Genomic DNA, 14,144 nt, shown 5'->3' with positions numbered 1-14,144 from the left:
ATTGAGGATTGAGGATTGAGGATTGAGGATTGAGTATTGAGGATTGAGGATTGAAGATTGAGTATTGCTGATTGAATATTGAGGACTGGGGATTGAGGTTTGAGGATTGAGGACGAGGACTGACGGTAGAGGATTTAGGTTTGAGGATTGAGGATTGAGGACTGAGGATTGAGGATGCGTGCTAAGCTTCGGGGATTGAGATTCGACGACTGAGGACTGAGGATTGAGGGTTGAGAATTGAGGATTGATGTTTGAGGATTGAAGATTGAGGATTGTGTATTGAGGATTGAGGAATGAGGATTGAGGATTGAGGATTGAGGATTGAGGATTGAGTATTGAGGATTGAGGATTGAGGATTGAGGATTGAGGATTGAGGATTGAGGATTGAGGATTGAAGATTGAGTATTGATGATTGAATATTGAGGATTGAGGATTGAGGTTTGAGGATTGAGGATTGAGGATTGAGGGTTGAGGATTGAGTATTGAAGATTGAGTATTGATGCCTGAGGATTGAGGATCGAGGATTGAGGATTGAGGATTGGAGATTGATTATTGAGGATTGAAGATTGAGGATTGAGGATTGAGGATTGAGAATTGAGAATTGAGTATGAGGACTGAGGGTTGAGGATTGAGGTTTGAGGAATGAGGATTGAGGGTTGGGGAATGAGGATTGAGGATTGAGGATTGAGGATTGAGCATTGAAGATTGAGTATTGATGCCTGAGGATTGAGGATTGAGGATTGAGGATTGAGGATTGAAGATTGAGTGTTGAGGGTTGAAGATTGAGGACTGAGGATTGAGGATTGAGGATTGAGGATTGAAGATTGAGTATTGAGGATTGAAGATTGAGGATTGAGTATTGATGATTGAGGATTCAGGGTTGAAGATTGAGGATTGAGGATTGAGGATTGACGATCTAGGATTGGAGATTGATTATTGAGTATAGAAGCTTGAGGATTGTGGATTGAGGATTGAGGATTGAGGATTGAGGATTGAGGATTGAGGATTGAGGATTGAGAATTGAGGATTGGAGATTGAGGATTGAGTATTGAGGATTGAGGATTCAGGGTTGAAGATTGAGGATTGAGGATTGAGGATTGAGGATTGAAGATTGAGTATTGATGATTGAATATTGAGGATTGAGTATTGAGGTTTGAGGATTGAGGACGAGGACTGACGGTAGAGGATTTAGGTTTGAGGATTGAGGATTGAGGGATGAGGATTGAGGATGAGTGCTAAGGGTCGGGGATTGATGTTCGACGACTGAGGACTGAGGATTGAGGATTGAGAATTGAGGATAGATGTTTGAGGATTGAAGATTGAGGATTGAGGATTGAGGATTGAGGATTGAAGATTGAGTATTGAGGATTGAAGATGGAGGATTGAGTATTGAGGATTGAGGATTCAGGGTTGAAGATTGAGGATTGAGGATTGAGGATTGAGGATTGAGGATTGAGGATTGAAGATTGAATATTTATGATTGAATATTGAGGACCGAGGATTGAGGGTTGTGGATTGAGGACGAGGACTGAGGGTTGAATATTGATGTTTGAGATCTGAGGATTAAGGATTGAGGACTGAGAATTGAGGATTGAGGATTAAGGATTGAAGATTAAGGATTGGGTATTTAGGATTGAAGAATGAGGATTGAGGATTGAGGTTTGAGGATTGGGGATTGAAGATTGAGTATTGATGATTGAATATTGAGGATTGAGGATTGAGGTTTGAGGATTGAGGATGAAGACTGAGGGTTGAGGATTGAGGTTTGAGGAATGAGGACTGAGGGTTGGGGAATGAGGATTGAGGATTGAGGATTGAGGATTGAGCATTGAAGGTTGAGTATTGATGCCTGAGGATTGAGGATTGAGGATTGATGATTGAGGATCGATGATTGAAGATTGAGAATTGAGGATTGAAGATTGAGGTTTGAAGATTGAGTATTGATGATTGAATATTGAGGATTGAGGATTGAGGATTGAGGATTGAGGATTGAGGATTGAGGATCTAGGATTGGAGATTGATTATTGAGTATAGAAGCTTGAGGATTGTGGATTGAGGATTGAGGATTGAGGATTGAGGATTGAGGATTCAGGATTGAGAATTGAGGATTGAGGATTGAGGATTGAAGATTGAGTATTGATGATTGAATATTGAGGATTGAGGATTGAGGATTGAGGATTGAGGATTGAAGATTGAGTATTGAGGATTGAAGATTGAGGATTGAGTATTGAGGATTGAGGATTCAGGGTTGAAGATTGAGGATTGAGGATTGAGGATTGAGGATTGAGGATTGAGGATTGAAGATTGAATATTGATGATTGAATATTGAGGACTGAGGATTGAGGGTTGTGGATTGAGGACGAGGACTGAGGGTTGAATATTGACGTTTGAGGTCTGAGGATTAACGATTGAGGATTGAGAATTGAGTATCGAGGATTGAGGATTGAAGATTGAGGATTGGGTATTTAGGATTGAAGAATGAGGACTGAGGATTGAGGTTTTAGGATTGAGGATTGAAGATTGAGTATTGATGATTGAATATTGAGGATTGAGGATTGAGGTTTGAGGATTGAGGATGAAGTCTGTGGGTCGAGGATTGAGGTTTGAGGAACGAGGATTGAGGATTGAGGATTGAGGACTAAGGATTGACGATTGAGTATTGAAGATTGAGGAATGATGGCTGAGGATTGACGACTGAGAATTGAGGATTGAGGATTGATGATTGAAGGTTGAGTATTGAGGATTGAATATTGAGGATTGAGGATTGAGGATTGAGGATTGAGGATTGAGGATTGAGGATTGAAGATTGAGTATTGAGTATTGAAGGTTGAGGATTGTGGATTGAGGATTAAGGATTGAGTATTGAATATTGTAGATTGAGTATTGATACCTGAGGATTGAGGATTGAGGATTGAGGATTGAGGATTGAGGATTGAGGATTGAAGATTGACTATTGAGGATTGAAGATTGAGGGTTGAAGATTGCGTATTGATGATTGAATATTGAGGATTGAGGATTGAGGATTGAGGATTGAGGATTGAGGATTGAGGATTGAAGATTGAGTATTGATGATTGAATATTGAGGATTGAAGAATGAGGATTGAGGATTGAGGATTGAGGATTGAGGATTGAGGATCTAGGATTGGAAATTGATTATTGAGTATTGAAGGCTGAGGATTGTGGATTGAGGATTGAGGATTGGGGATTGAGGATTGAGGTTTGAGGATTGAGGATTGAGGATTGAGGATTGAGGATTGAGGATCGAAGATTGAGTATTGATGGTTGAATATTGAGGATTGAGGATTGAGGTTTGAGGATTGAGGATTGAGGATTGAGGATTGAGGATTGAGGATTGGGGATTGAGGATTGAGGATTGAGGATTGAAGATTGAGTATTGAGGATTGAAGATTGAGGGTTGAAGATTGAGTATTGATGATCGAATATTGAGGATTGAGGATTGAGGATCGATGATTGAAGATTGAGAATTGAGGATTGAAGATTGAGGATTGAGGATTGAGGATTGAGGATGGAGGATGAGGGCTGAGGGTTGAATATTGAGGGTTGAGGATTGAGGTTTGAGGATTGAGGATGAAGACTGAGGGTTGAGGATTGAGGTTTGAGGATTGAGGACGAGGACTGACGGTAGGGGATTTAGGTTTGAGGATTGAGGATTGAGGACTGAGGATTGAGGATGAGGGCTAAGCGTCGGGGATTGAGATTTGACGACTGAGGACTGAGGATTGATGATAGAGAATTGAGGATTGATGTTTGAGGATTGAAGATTGAGGATTGGGTATTGAGGATTGAAGAATGAGGATTGAGGATTGAGGATTGAGGATTGAGGATTGAGGATCTAGGATTGGAGATTGATTATTGAGTATTCAAGGTTGAGGATTGTGGACTGAGGATTGAGGATTGATGATTGAGGATTGAGGGTTGAGGATCGAGGATTGAGGATTGAGGATTGAGGATTGAGGATTGAGGATTGAAGATTAAGGATTGGGTATTTAGGATTGACGAGTGAGGATTAAGGATTGGGGTTTGAGGATTGATAATTGAATATTGAGGATTGAGGATTGAGGTTTGAGGATTGAGGATGAAGACTGAGGGTTGAGGATTGAGGTTTGAGGAACGAGGATTGAGGATTGAGGATTGAGGACTAAGGATTGACGATTGAGCATTGAAGATTGAGGATTGCTGATTGAAGATTGAGTATTGAAGATTGAATATTGCGGATTGAATATTGCGGATTGAGGATTGAGGATTGAGTATTGAGGATTGAAGATTGAGGGTTGAAGATTGAGTATTGATGATTGAAGATTGAGTATTGAGGATTGAATATAAGAGGATTGAGGATTGAGGACTGAAGATTGAGTATTGAGGATTGAATATTGAGGATTGAGGATTGAGGATTGAGGATTGAGGATTGAGGATTGAAGATTGAGTATTGAGGATTGAAGATTGAGGGTTGAAGATTGAGTATTGATGATTGAATATTGAGGATTGAGGATTGAGGATTGAGGATTGAGGATTGAGGATTGAGGATTGAAGATTGAGTATTGATGATTGAATTTTGAGGATTGAGGATTGAGGTTTGAGGATTGAGGACGAGGACTGACGGTAGAGGATTTAGGTTTGAGGATTGAGGATTGAGGGATGAGGATTGAGGATGAGTGCTAAGGGTCGGGGATTGATGTTCGACGACTGAGGACTGAGGTTTGAGGATTGAGAATTGAGGATAGATGTTTGAGGATTGAAGATTGAGGATTGAGGATTGAGGATTGAGGCATGAGGATTGAAGATTGAGTATTGAGGATTGAAGATTGAGGATAGAGGATTGAGTACTGAGGATGGAGGATGAGGGCTGAGGGTTGAGGATTGAGGATTGAGAAATGAGGATTGAGGATTGAGGATTGAGGATTGAGGATTGAGGATTGAAGATTGAAGATTGAGTATTGAGTATTGAAGGTTGAGGATTGTGGATTGAGGATTAAGGATTGAGTATTGAATATTGTAGATTGAGTATTGATGCCTGAGGATTGAGGATTGAGGATTGAGGATTGAGGATTGAGGATGCAAGATTGAGTACTGAGGATTGAAGATTGAGGGCTGAAGATTGAGTATTGATGATTGAATATTGAGGATTGAGGATTGAGGATTGAGGATTGAGGATTGAGGATTGAGGATTGAAGATTGAGTATTGCTGATTGAATATTGAGGACTGGGGATTGAGGTTTGAGGATTGAGGACGAGGACTGACGGTAGAGGATTTAGGTTTGAGGATTGAGGATTGAGGACTGAGGATTGAGGATGCGTGCTAAGCGTCGGGGATTGAGATTCGACGACTGAGGACTGAGGATTGAGGATTGAGAATTGAGGATTGATGTTTGAGGATTGAAGATTGAGGATTGTGTATTGAGGATTGAGGAATGAGGATTGAGGATTGAGGATTGAGGATTGAGGGTTAAGTATTGAAGATTGAGTATTGATGCCTGAGGATTGAGGATCGAGAATTGAGGATTGAGGATTGGAGATTGATTATTGAGGATTGAAGATTGAGGATTAAGGATTGAGGATTGAGAATTGAGAATTGAGTATGAGGACTGAGGGTTGAGGGTTGAGGTTTGAGGAATGAGGATTGAGGGTTGGGGAATGAGGATTGAGGATTGAGGATTGAGGATTGAGCATTGAAGATTGAGTATTGATGCCTGAGGATTGAGGATTGAGGATTGAGGATTGAGGATTGAGGATTGAGGATTGAATATTGAGGATTGAGGATTGAGGTTTGAGGATTGAGGATGAAGTCTGAGGGTTGAGGATTGAGGTTTGAGGAATGAGGATTGAGGATTGAGGATTGAAGATTGAGTATTGATGATTGAATATTGAGGATTGAGGATTGAGGATTGAGGATTGAGGATTGAAGATTGAGTATTGAGGATTGAAGATTGAGGATTGAGTATTGAGGATTGAGGATTCAGGGTTGAAGATTGAGGATTGAGGATTGAGGATTGAGGATTGAGGATTGAGGATTGAAGATTGAATATTGATGATTGAATATTGAGGACTGAGGATTGAGGGTTGTGGATTGAGGACGAGGACTGAGGGTTGAATATTGACGTTTGAGGTCTGAGGATTAACGATTGAGGATTGAGAATTGAGTATCGAGGACTGAGGATTGAAGATTGAGGATTGGGTATTTAGGATTGAAGAATGAGGACTGAGGATTGAGGTTTTAGGATTGAGGATTGAAGATTGAGTATTGATGATTGAATATTGAGGATTGAGGATTGAGGTTTGAGGATTGAGGATGAAGTCTGTGGGTCGAGGATTGAGGTTTGAGGAACGAGGATTGAGGATTGAGGATTGAGGACTAAGGATTGACGATTGAGTATTGAAGATTGAGGAATGATGGCTGAGGATTGACGACTGAGAATTGAGGATTGAGGATTGATGATTGAAGGTTGAGTATTGAGGATTGAATATTGAGGATTGAGGATTGAGGATTGAGGATTGAGGATTGAGGATTGAGGATTGAAGATTGAGTATTGAGTATTGAAGGTTGAGGATTGTGGATTGAGGATTAAGGATTGAGTATTGAATATTGTAGATTGAGTATTGATACCTGAGGATTGAGGATTGAGGATTGAGGATTGAGGATTGAGGATTGAGGATTGAAGATTGACTATTGAGGATTGAAGATTGAGGGTTGAAGATTGCGTATTGATGATTGAATATTGAGGATTGAGGATTGAGGATTGAGGATTGAGGATTGAGGATTGAGGATTGAAGATTGAGTATTGATGATTGAATATTGAGGATTGAAGAATGAGGATTGAGGATTGAGGATTGAGGATTGAGGATCTAGGATTGGAAATTGATTATTGAGTATTGAAGGCTGAGGATTGTGGATTGAGGATTGAGGATTGGGGATTGAGGATTGAGGTTTGAGGATTGAGGATTGAGGATTGAGGATTGAGGATTGAGGATTGAGGATTGAGGATTGAGGATCGAAGATTGAGTATTGATGGTTGAATATTGAGGATTGAGGATTGAAGTTTGAGGATTGAGGATTGAGGATTGAGGATTGAGGATTGAGGATTGGGGATTGAGGATTGAGGATTGATGATTGAAGATTGAGTATTGAGGATTGAAGATTGAGGGTTGAAGATTGAGTATTGATGATCGAATATTGAGGATTGAGGATTGAGGATCGATGATTGAAGATTGAGAATTGAGGATTGAAGATTGAGGATTGAGGATTGAGGATTGAGGATGGAGGATGAGGGCTGAGGGTTGAATATTGAGGGTTGAGGATTGAGGTTTGAGGATTGAGGATGAAGACTGAGGGTTGAGGATTGAGGTTTGAGGATTGAGGACGAGGACTGACGGTAGGGGATTTAGGTTTGAGGATTGAGGATTGAGGACTGAGGATTGAGGATGAGGGCTAAGCGTCGGGGATTGAGATTTGACGACTGAGGACTGAGGATTGATGATAGAGAATTGAGGATTGATGTTTGAGGATTGAAGATTGAGGATTGGGTATTGAGGATTGAAGAATGAGGATTGAGGATTGAGGATTGAGGATTGAGGATTGAGGATCTAGGATTGGAGATTGATTATTGAGTATTCAAGGTTGAGGATTGTGGACTGAGGATTGAGGATTGATGATTGAGGATTGAGGGTTGAGGATCGAGGATTGAGGATTGAGGATTGAGGATTGAGGATTGAGGATTGAAGATTAAGGATTGGGTATCTAGGATTGACGAGTGAGGATTAAGGATTGGGGTTTGAGGATTGATAATTGAATATTGAGGATTGAGTATTGAGGTTTGAGGATTGAGGATGAAGACTGAGGGTTGAGGATTGAGGTTTGAGGAACGAGGATTGAGGATTGAGGATTGAGGACTAAGGATTGACGATTGAGCATTGAAGATTGAGGATTGCTGATTGAAGATTGAGTATTGAAGATTGAATATTGCGGATTGAATATTGCGGATTGAGGATTGAGGATTGAGTATTGAGGATTGAAGATTGAGGGTTGAAGATTGAGTATTGATGATTGAAGATTGAGTATTGAGGATTGAATATAAGAGGATTGAGGATTGAGGATTGAAGATTGAGTATTGAGGATTGAATATTGAGGATTGAGGATTGAGGATTGAGGATTGAGGATTGAGGATTGAAGATTGAGTATTGAGTATTGAAGGTTGAGGATTGTGGATTGAGGATTAAGGATTGAGGATTGAATATTGTAGATTGAGTATTGATACCTGAGGATTGAGGATTGAGGATTGAGGATTGAGGATTGAAGATTGCGTATTGATGATTGAATATTGAGGATTGAGGATTGAGGATTGAGGATTGAGGATTGAGGATTGAGGATTGAAGATTGAGTATTGATGATTGTATATTGAGGATTGAAGAATGAGGATTGAGGATTGAGGATTGAGGATTGAGGATTGAGGATTGAGGATTGAGGATTGAGGATTGAGGATTGAGGATTGAGGATTGAGGATTGAGGATCGAAGATTGAGTATTGATGATTGAATATTGAGGATTGAGGATTGAGGTTTGAGGATTGAGGATTGAGGATTGAGGATTGAGGATTGAAGATTGAGTATTGATGATTGAATATTGAGGATTGAAGAATGAGGATTGAGGATTGAGGATTGAGGATTGAGGATTGAGGATCTAGGATTGGAAATTGATTATTGAGTATTGAAGGCTGAGGATTGTGCATTGAGGATTGAGGATTGAGGATTGAGGATTGAGGATTGAGGATTGACGATTGAGGATTGAGGATTGAGGATCGAAGATTGAGTATTGACGATTGAATATTGAGGATTGAGGATTGAGGTTTGAGGATTGAGGATTGAGGATTGAGGATTGAGGATTGAGGATTGAGTATTGAAGATTGAGTATTGATGCCTGAGGATTGAGGATCGAGGATTGAGGATTGAGGATTGGAGATTGACTATTGAGGATTGAAGATTGAGGATTGAGGATTGAGGATTGAGAATTGAGAATTGAGTATGAGGACTGAGGGTTGAGGATTGAGGTTTGAGGAATGAGGACTGAGGGTCCTGGAATGAGGATTGAGGATTGAGGATTGAGGATTGAGCATTGAAGGTTGAGTATTGATGCCTGAGGATTGAGGATTGAGGATTGATGATTGAGGATCGATGATTGAAGATTGAGAATTGAGGATTGAAGATTGAGGTTTGAAGATTGAGTATTGATGATTGAATATTGAGGATTGAGGATTGAGGATTGAGGATTGAGGATTGAGGATTGAGGATCTAGGATTGGAGATTGATTATTGAGTATAGAAGCTTGAGGATTGTGGATTGAGGATTGAGGATTGAGGATTGAGGATTGAAGATTCAGGATTGAGAATTGAGGATTGAGGATTGAGGATTGAAGATTGAGTATTGATGATTGAATATTGAGGATTGAGGATTGAGGATTGAGGATTGAGGATTGAGGATTGAGGATCGAAGATTGAGTATTGATGATTGAATATTGAGGATTGAGGATTGAGGTTTGAGGATTGAGGATTGAGGATTGAGGATTGAGGATTGAGTATTGAAGATTGAGTATTGATGCCTGAGGATTGAGGATCGAGGATTGAGGATTGAGGATTGGAGATTGACTATTGAGGATTGAAGATTGAGGATTGAGGATTGAGGATTGAGAATTGAGAATTGAGTATGAGGACTGAGGGTTGAGGATTGAGGTTTGAGGAATGAGGACTGAGGGTTGGGGAATGAGGATTGAGGATTGAGGATTGAGGATTGAGCATTGAAGGTTGAGTATTGATGCCTGAGGATTGAGGATTGAGGATTGATGATTGAGGATCGAGGATTGAAGATTGAGAATTGAGGATTGAAGATCGAGGATTGTGGATTGAGGATTGAGGATGGAGGATGAGGGCTGAGGGTTGAGGATTGAGGATTGAGGATTGAGGAATGAGGACTGAGGATTGAGGATTGAGGATTGAGCATTGAGGATTGAAGATTGAGTACTGGGGATTGGGGATTGAAGATTGAGGATTAAGGATTGAAGATTGGGGATTGAGGATCTAGAATTGGAGATTGATTATTGAGGACTGAAGATTGAGGATTGAGGATTGAGGATTGAGGATTGAGGATCTAGGATTGGAGATTGATTATTGAGTATTCAAGTTTGAGGATTGTGGATTGAGGATTGAGGATTGATGATTGAGGATTGAGGGTTGAGGATTGAGGATTGAGGATTGAGGATTGAGGATTGAGGATTGAGGATTGAAGATTAAGGATTCGGTATTTAGGATTGACGAGTGAGGATTAAGGATTGGGGTTTGAGGGTTGATAATTGAATATTGAGGATTGAGGATTGAGGATTGAGGATTGAGGATTGACGATTGAGGATTGAGGATTGAAGATTGAGTATTGAGGATTGAAGATGGAGGATTGAGTATTGAGGATTGAGGATTCAGGGTTGAAGATTGAGGATTGAGGATTGAGGATTGAGGATTGAGGATCGAGGATTGAAGATTGAATATTTATGATTGAATATTGAGGACCGAGGATTGAGGGTTGTGGATTGAGGACGAGGACTGAGGGTTGAATATTGATGTTTGAGATCTGAGGATTAAGGATTGAGGACTGAGGATTGAAGATTGAGTATTGAGTATTGAAGGTTGAGGATTGTGGATTGAGGATTAAGGATTGAGGATTGAATATTGTAGATTGAGTATTGATGCCTGAGGATTGAGGATTGAGGATTGAGGATCGAGGATTGAGGATGGAAGATTGAGTACTGAGGATTGAAGATTGAGGGTTGAAGATTGAGTATTGATGATTGAATATTGAGGATTGAGGATTGAGGATTGAGGATTGAGTATTGAGGATTGAGGATTGAAGATTGAGTATTGCTGATTGAATATTGAGGACTGGGGATTGAGGTTTGAGGATTGAGGACGAGGACTGACGGTAGAGGATTTAGGTTTGAGGATTGAGGATTGAGGACTGAGGATTGAGGATGCGTGCTAAGCTTCGGGGATTGAGATTCGACGACTGAGGACTGAGGATTGAGGGTTGAGAATTGAGGATTGATGTTTGAGGATTGAAGATTGAGGATTGTGTATTGAGGATTGAGGAATGAGGATTGAGGATTGAGGATTGAGGATTGAGGATTGAGTATTGAGGATTGAGGATTGAGGATTGAGGATTGAGGATTGAGGATTGAGGATTGAGGATTGAAGATTGAGTATTGATGATTGAATATTGAGGATTGAGGATTGAGGTTTGAGGATTGAGGATTGAGGATTGAGGATTGAAGATTAAGGATTCGGTATTTAGGATTGACGAGTGAGGATTAAGGATTGGGGTTTGAGGGTTGATAATTGAATATTGAGGATTGAGGATTGAGGATTGAGGATTGAGGATTGACGATTGAGGATTGAGGATTGAAGATTGAGTATTGAGGATTGAAGATGGAGGATTGAGTATTGAGGATTGAGGATTCAGGGTTGAAGATTGAGGATTGAGGATTGAGGATTGAGGATTGAGGATCGAGGATTGAAGATTGAATATTTATGATTGAATATTGAGGACCGAGGATTGAGGGTTGTGGATTGAGGACGAGGACTGAGGGTTGAATATTGATGTTTGAGATCTGAGGATTAAGGATTGAGGACTGAGGATTGAAGATTGAGTATTGAGTATTGAAGGTTGAGGATTGTGGATTGAGGATTAAGGATTGAGGATTGAATATTGTAGATTGAGTATTGATGCCTGAGGATTGAGGATTGAGGATTGAGGATCGAGGATTGAGGATGGAAGATTGAGTACTGAGGATTGAAGATTGAGGGTTGAAGATTGAGTATTGATGATTGAATATTGAGGATTGAGGATTGAGGATTGAGGATTGAGTATTGAGGATTGAGGATCGAAGATTGAGTATTGCTGATTGAATATTGAGGACTGGGGATTGAGGTTTGAGGATTGAGGACAAGGACTGACGGTAGAGGATTTAGGTTTGAGGATTGAGGATTGAGGACTGAGGATTGAGGATGCGTGCTAAGCTTCGGGGATTGAGATTCGACGACTGAGGACTGAGGATTGAGGGTTGAGAATTGAGGATTGATGTTTGAGGATTGAAGATTGAGGATTGTGTATTGAGGATTGAGGAATGAGGATTGAGGATTGAGGATTGAGGATTGAGGATTGAGTATTGAGGATTGAGGATTGAGGATTGAGGATTGAGGATTGAGGATTGAGGATTGAGGATTGAAGATTGAGTATTGATGATTGAATATTGAGGATTGAGGATTGAGGTTTGAGGATTGAGGATTGAGGATTGAGGGTTGAGGATTGAGTATTGAAGATTGAGTATTGATGCCTGAGGATTGAGGATCGAGGATTGAGGATTGAGGATTGGAGATTGATTATTGAGGATTGAAGATTGAGGATCGAGGATTGAGGATTGAGAATTGAGAATTGAGTATGAGGACTGAGGGTTGAGGGTTGAGGTTTGAGGAATGAGGATTGAGGGTTGGGGAATGAGGATTGAGGATTGAGGATTGAGGATTGAGCATTGAAGATTGAGTATTGATGCCTGAGGATTGAGGATTGAGGATTGAGGATTGAGGATTGAAGATTGAGTGTTGAGGGTTGAAGATTGAGGACTGAGGATTGAGGATTGAGGATTGAGGATTGAAGATTGAGTATTGAGGATTGAAGATTGAGGATTGAGTATTGATGATTGAGGATTCAGGGTTGAAGATTGAGGATTGAGGATTGAGGATTGACGATCTAGGATTGGAGATTGATTATTGAGTATAGAAGCTTGAGGATTGTGGATTGAGGATTGAGGATTGAGGATTGAGGATTGAGGATTGAGGATTGAGGATTGAGAATTGAGGATTGGAGATTGAGGATTGAGTATTGAGGATTGAGGATTCAGGGTTGAAGATTGAGGATTGAGGATTGAGGATTGAGGATTGAAGATTGAGTATTGATGATTGAATATTGAGGATTGAGTATTGAGGTTTGAGGATTGAGGACGAGGACTGACGGTAGAGGATTTAGGTTTGAGGATTGAGGATTGAGGGATGAGGATTGAGGATGAGTGCTAAGGGTCGGGGATTGATGTTCGACGACTGAGGACTGAGGATTGAGGATTGAGAATTGAGGATAGATGTTTGAGGATTGAAGATTGAGGATTGAGGATTGAGGATTGAGGATTGAAGATTGAGTATTGAGGATTGAAGATGGAGGATTGAGTATTGAGGATTGAGGATTGAGGGTTGAGGATTGAGCATTGAAGATTGAGCATTGATGCCTGAGGATTGAGGATAGAGGATTGATGATTGAGGATCGAGGATTGAAGATTGAGAATTGAGGATTGAAGATTGAGGATTGAGGATTGAGGATTGAGGATTGAGGATTGAGGTTTGAGGATTGAGGATTGAGGATCGAAGATTGAGTATTGATGATTGAATATTGAGGATTGAGGATTGAGGTTTGAGGATTGAGGATTGAGGATTGAGGATTGAGGATTGAGTATTGAAGATTGAGTATTGATGCCTGAGGATTGAGGATCGAGTATTGAGGATTGAGGATTGGAGATTGACTATTGAGGATTGAAGATTGAGGATTGAGGATTGAGGATTGAGAATTGAGAATTGAGTATGAGGACTGAGGGTTGAGGATTGAGGTTTGAGGAATGAGGCCTGAGGGTTGGGGAATGAGGATTGAGGATTGAGGATTGAGGATTGAGAATTGAAGGTTGAGTATTGATGCCTGAGGATTGAGGATTGAGGATTGATGATTGAGGATCGAGGATTGAAGATTGAGAATTGAGGATTGAAGATCGAGGATTGTGGATTGAGGATTGAGGATGGAGGATGAGGGCTGAGGAATTAGGATTGAGGATTGAGGATTGAGGATTGAAGATTGAGGATTGGGTATTGAGGGTTGAGGATTGAGGATTGCGGATTGAAGATTGAGGATTGGGTATTTAGGATTGAAGAATGAGGATTGAGGATTGAGGATTGAGGATTGAGAATTGAAGGTTGAGTATTGATGCCTGAGGATTGAGGATTGAGGATTGATGATTGAGGATCGAGGATTGAAGATTGAGAATTGAGGATTGAAGAT

The sequence above is a fragment of the Calliopsis andreniformis genome, unplaced genomic scaffold (genome assembly GCF_051401765.1).
Source record: "Calliopsis andreniformis isolate RMS-2024a unplaced genomic scaffold, iyCalAndr_principal scaffold0030, whole genome shotgun sequence".
Classification (NCBI taxonomy): domain Eukaryota; kingdom Metazoa; phylum Arthropoda; class Insecta; order Hymenoptera; family Andrenidae; genus Calliopsis; species Calliopsis andreniformis.
This window is presented reverse-complemented; position numbering follows the sequence as displayed.